Here is a 6,669-nt window from a genome sequence, read left to right as displayed (position 1 = left end):
TAGGGTTGTACCTGGTTGGTTCCTTGATAATTTGTGTGAGATTGAGGGCATCTAGCTTAGGACGGCTGGGGTGTTAAGCATATCCCAGTTTAGGTCACCTAGCAGAAGATAGATGGGGGGCAATCAATTCACATATGGTGTCCAGGGCACAGCTGGGAGCTGAGAGGGGTCTATAACAGGCGGCAACAGTGAGAGACTTATTTCTGGAGAGATTAATTTTTCAAATTAGAAGCTCGAACTGTTTGCGCATAGACCTGGAAAGTATGACAGAACTTTGCAGGCTATCTCTGCAGTAGAAGTAGATTGCAACTCCTCCTCCTTTGGCAGTTCTATCTTGATGGAAAATGTTGCAGTTGGGGATGGAAATCTCGAAATTGTTGGTGGCCTACCTAAGCCAGGATTCAGACACGGCAATGACATCAGGGTTGGCGGAGTGTGCTAAAGCAGTGAGTAAAACAAACTTAGGGAGGAGGCTTCTGATGTTAACATGCATGAAACCACGGCTTTTACAGAAGTCAACAAATGAGAGCGCCTGGGGACACACAGGGCCTGGGGTATTCTCCACATCACCCGAGGAATAGAGGAGGAGTAGGATGAGGGTACGGCTAAAGGCTATCAAAACTGGTCGTCTGGTGCTTGGGGACAAAGAATAAAAGGAGAAGATTTCTGGGCGTGGTAGAATAGATTCAGGGCATAATGTACAGACAAGGGTATGGTAGGATGTGGGTACAGTGGAGGTAAATCCAGTCATTGAGTGACGATGAGAGAGGTTGCATCTCTGGAGGCACTAGTTATGCTGGGTGAGGTCACCGCATGTGTGGGAGGTGGGACAAAAGAGGTACAGTGCCTTGCGAAAGTATTCGGCCCGATTGAACTTTGCGACCTTTTGCCACATTTCAGGCTTCAAACATAAAGATATAAAACTGTATTTTTTTGTGAAGAATCAACAACAAGTGGGACACAATCATGAAGTGGAACGACATTTATTGGATATTTCAAACTTTTTTAACAAATCAAAAACTGAAAAATTGGGCGTGCAAAATTATTCAGCCCCTTTACTTTCAGTGCAGCAAACTCTCTCCAGAGGTTCAGTGAGGATCTCTGAATGATCCAATGTTGACCTAAATGACTAATGATGATAAATACAATCCACCTGTGTGTAATCAAGTCTCCGTATAAATGCACCTGCACTGTGATAGTCTCAGAGGTCCGTTAAAAGCGCAGAGAGCATCATGAAGAACAAGGAACACACCAGGCAGGTCCGAGATACTGTTGTGAAGAAGTTTAAAGCCGGATTTGGATACAAAAAGATTTCCCAAGCTTTAAACATCCCAAGGAGCACTGTGCAAGCGATAATATTGAAATGGAAGGAGTATCAGACCACTGCAAATCTACCAAGACCTGGCCGTCCCTCTAAACCTTCAGCTCATACAAGGAGAAGACTGATCAGAGATGCAGCCAAGAGGCCCATGATCACTCTGGATGAACTGCAGAGATCTACAGCTGAGGTGGGAGACTCTGTCCATAGGACAACAATCAGTCGTGTATTGCACAAATCTGGCCTTTATGGAAGAGTGGCAAGAAGAAAGCCATTTCTTAAAGATATCCATAAAAAGTGTCATTTAAAGTTTGCCACAAGCCACCTGGGAGACACACCAAACATGTGGAAGAAGGTGTTCTGGTCAGATGAAACCAAAATTGAACTTTTTGGCAACAATGCAAAACGTTATGTTTGGCGTAAAAGCAACACAGCTCATCACCCTGAACACCCTATCCCCACTGTCAAACATGGTGGTGGCAGCATCATGGTTTGGGCCTGCTTTTCTTCAGCAGGGACAGGGAAGATGGTTAAAATTGATGGGAAGATGGCTGGAGCCAAATACAGGGCCATTCTGGAAGAAAACCTGATGGAGTCTGGAAAAGACCTGAGACTGGGACGAATATTTGTCTTCCAACAAGACAATGATCCAAAACATAAAGCAAAATCTACAATGGAATGGTTCAAAAATAAACATATCCAGGTGTTAGAATGGCCAAGTCAAAGTCCAGACCTGAATCCAATCGAGAATCTGTGGAAAGAACTGAAAACTGCTGTTCAGAAATGCTCTCCATCCAGCCTCACTGAGCTCGAGCTGTTTTGCAAGGAGGAATGGGAAAAAATGTCAGTCTCTCGATGTGCAAAACTGATAGAGACATACCCCAAGCGACTTACAGCTGTAATCGCAGCAAAAGGTGGCGCTACAAAGTATTAACTTAAGGGGGCTGAATAATTTTGCACGCCCAATTTTTCAGTTTTTGATTTGTTAAAAAAGTTTGAAATATCCAATAAATGTTATTCCACTTCCTGATTGTGTCCCACTTGTTGTTGATTCTTCACAAAAAAATACAGATTTATATCTTTATGTTTGAAGCCTGAAATGTGGCAAAAGGTCGCAAAGTTCAAGGGGGCCGAATACTTTCGCAAGGCACTGTATCTGAGGCATGTTGAATGGGACTAGGGGCTCTGCAGGGAACTAAAACAATGATAACTACCCTAAACAACAGTATAAAAGGCATATTGACAATAGAGAGAGACATAAAGCGATGCATAAAGCAATCACAGATGTTGATTGGGAGAGCTATCTAAGACAACAATGGGGTAAGACAACAACAGCTAATCAGCTAAGACAACATCAACAGGTAAAATAGTGATGAATGTGCAGAGAGGGTCAGTTAACTACACACAGTGCCTGATTTCGAGGCTGGGGCCGACAGATAAACAAAATAAACAAAATGGAGTATTGTGATTAATGAACAGTCCAGCAGGCATCAGCTATGTAGCCAGGTGATCATAGGGTCCGTTGAACAACAATACATGAAACAGGGAAGCCGTTAGGTAGTCGTTACTACGCTAGCAAGCGGGAGACACGGCATACATAAAGATAGCAGGCCGGGGGAGGCAGAAGCGTCTTCACCGACGTCCGGCGAAGGCCAGTTGAGGGCACACCGCACTCTTTACTGTCTAAAACAGCCGACCAATCAGCCTGCTACCAACCCGGAGTAAACTTTTGGGAAAAATGGTGTTTGACCAGATGTAATGCTACTTCACAGTAAACAAATTATCAACAGACTTTCAGCACGCTTATAGGGAAGGGCACTCAACATGTACGGCAGTTACACAAATGACTGATGATTGTCTTAAATGAATTGATAATAAGAAGATAGTTGGAGCTGTTTTGTTAGACTTCATTACAGCTGATGACATTATCATTGATAATCTGCTGCTGGAAAAACTCATGTGTTATGGCTTTACATTCCCTGCTATAGCGTGGATCGAGTGTGACCAGAGGGTGTGTTTTAGTGCCAGCACACATAAAGCCTCTCCAACATAATCCAGGTAGAGTCGGGCATTCCTCAGGGCAGCTGTCTATGCCTGTTACTTTTTTCTATCTTTACTAATGACCTGCCACTGGCACTGAGTTCAGCCTATGTATCTCTATGCTGATGACTCAACGTTATACACATCAGCTACTACAGCAAGTGAAATCACTGCAACACTTAACAAAGAGCTGCAGTTAGTTCAGAATGTGTGGCAATTAATAAGCTAGTCCTAAATAAAACAAAAGACAAAAGAGCTACCATCAATGACATGCATGGCAATGTCTCCTGGCTCAAAGTAGAGGAGAGATTGACTGCATCAGAACTAGTCTTTTTGAGTGCTATTGACGACATGTAACGAGCTGTCTGTTTAAATGACTAACACACAGCTCAGTCACCTATGCATACCCTACAAGACATGCCACCAGTGGTCTCTTCACAGTCCCCAAGTCCAGAATGAACTCACAGTGCTACACAGAGCCATGACTACATGGAACTCTATTCCACATCAAGTAACTGATGCAAGCAGTAAAGATTTTTAAAAACTGATACTACACCTTATGGAACAATGCGGACTGTGAGGAAACACATAGACACAGGAACACACCCATGCATACACACACACACACCAGCACACACACTCTACACACACGTATCTATGGTGGTATAACAAGTGTTGTATTTTAAATATGTAGTGGTGTAATAATGTTATATGTACTGTTTTATTTCATTGTATTTTTGCCTAGTTTGGACCCCAGGAAGAGTAGCTGCTGCTCTGGCAACAGATAATAGGGATCCTTAATAAATACAAATATAAACATTGTCTTGGCTTCCCATTCCCCACTTTGGAGTGGGTCCAGTTATCCTGCAGTTTCCAGTGTGCTCCTGAATTAGAGTCTTGGCTCCTGCGTAGCTCTAGGAGAAGCTTGGGCTGGCGCTGATCTGCCCCTGGAGAGGGGGCTTGGTCTGGGGAGACTGCCTGCTGTGGCCCTGCCTGCCCTTCCTGGTCCTACTCAACCATCCATTGACTTGGGGATTGTGAATGGGCAGGGCCCTGAGCCTCTCTGACAGATAGGAATATAAAGCATCGGCCACATCAGAGCTCTGATTCACTGCAACCCCCAGTCCAAGCCTGTCCTGAAGGCCCTCCTAGTTACTGAAAGATGGCACTTGTAGGTTTTGTCATCTTACCGTATGACTACATATTTCCTAAACATACAAATACCTCTGCTACCACACACACACTGTGATTTTATACATAATAGGAAATTAAAAAACACAATACATTTACATTGCCACAAAAGTGAAACTATTGCTTTGCTATTCCAGATAGCAGGAGGAGAACAAAATACCAATCCGTAAAGTAATTTAGCTGTTCTTTCATCCCAGGAATTAACCTGCGCCCAGCGCCCTGCTTTCCTCTGCATTTTTGTTCAGTTCGCCTGGTTGTTGTTGTGCCTCATTTGCATGCGGCATTTGACCCAAGCCATAATCTACAGTGACTCTTCGATAAGCCCCTGGCACATTGGGGAGATGTCCTAGCTGTGACAAAAGACACGACGAGCTAGAACAAACTGAAGGTCACTGGGGACAACCTTCTGATTAATAAAAATGTTCATTTTTTTGTGTATTTAAATTCCCCTTCTCTGATATAGACTAATTCTAAACCATCTGCAGAGGGTTCGATACCTACCAAGTATCTTCCTGGGCTCAGCTAACAGTCAGGTTATTTATTGAGAAAACATGTTTTAGGTTTTATCAACTGGGAGACAGATGGTAACATATTCACCAGAGAGTTATCCAAACAATAGCAATATTTTTACACATATAGAAGAAGCTAGTCTAGGGCAGGGGTGTCAAACATGCGGCCGGGGGCTATTTTTGGCCCAGGAATGGATTTTATGTGGCCCCTACTTATGCTCCAAACATTAATCAAGCGCTTCAAACAGGGACAATATTTGAGTATACCTTCCCCTGTAGTAAGAGCTGGTCTGAGGCAACCAATTTCCAGTGGGGTGGGGGATGGGTAGATTCCATTCCTCCCTCATTTCTGGAGGATGCATAATCTTCAGAAGTGGAGGATTCGTTAAAAAGGACCTTTGTTCTTAAGGCCCGTGTGTTAACTTCCCATGAGTTGTAGTGGATGACTGGGTTACCTACTTGGCATGGCTGCTATAAGCCTCTGATACCTCTGTGCTGAAGAATACATTGGCTGCCTCTGAGCCCTGGAGCCTAAAGTAACCACAGCATGCTGTATCTGCTGCATCATGATAATATCTGATCAAACAGGTTTCAGACGTTCCCCTGAGCCTTCACTGATTTCCAAAGCCAGACACCACTGTGCTAAGTAAATGCATATTGTCACAGCATTAGCACAGATTCAGTGAAGGTGCTGAAATCAGCTAAGATTCTAAGGTTTTAATACATTTTTAATAAACAAGTTTAGTTCAGCTTGGTTCTTATTGAGATTGGAAGCAAAGGTCGATGTATGCAGGCTTAGCATGCTTGAAATGATCTCAGCCCCACTGCTGGAAAAATCCAAGAGCACAACATCTTCTGATTACATTGACATGTAGATTCATGCATCTGTAAAGATGAGTTATTCATTCATGTATTTTTGCTCAGTCAGACGGAAGTCAGGGGCAAACACCACACAAGCCTAGAAGAAGAATAGGAACCATCACAACAACAAAAAAGAGCCCACATCAGAAATCTGGTGACCCGACCAGAAATCTTAGGAGCCATCTTGAATATGTCCCAAAAATGAAATGGTTAGGTGGTAATAATACATCAAATCAATTCAAACTTTATTTGTCACTTGCGCCGAATACAAGAAGTGTAGACTTTACCGTGAAACGCTTACTTACAAGCCCTTAACCAACAGTGCAGTTCAAGAAGAGTTCAGAAAAGATTTACCAAGTAGACTAAAATAAAAAGTTATAATAAAAAGTAACACAATAAGAATAACAATAACTAGGCTATTTACAGTGGTACCGATACTGAGTCAGTGTGTGGGGGTACAGGTTAGTTGAGGTCATTTGTACATGTAGGTGGGGGTGAAGTGACTACATAGATAATAAACAGCTAGTAGCAGCAGTATACAAAAAGGGAGGGGGGTGGGGTTCAATGTAAATTGTCCAATGTAAATTGTCCGCTGAAGTCTTAATTGTTCAGAAGTCTTATGGCTTGGGGGTAGAAGCTGTTGACAAGCGATTTGGTTCTAGGCTTGGTGCTTCGGTACCGCTTGCCATGCGGTAGCAGAGAAAACAGTCTATAACTTGGGTGACCGGAGTCTCTGACAATTTTATGGCC

The sequence above is a fragment of the Oncorhynchus kisutch genome, linkage group LG24 (genome assembly GCF_002021735.2).
Source record: "Oncorhynchus kisutch isolate 150728-3 linkage group LG24, Okis_V2, whole genome shotgun sequence".
Lineage (NCBI taxonomy): Eukaryota > Metazoa > Chordata > Actinopteri > Salmoniformes > Salmonidae > Oncorhynchus > Oncorhynchus kisutch.
Note: the sequence above shows the minus strand (reverse complement) of the source record.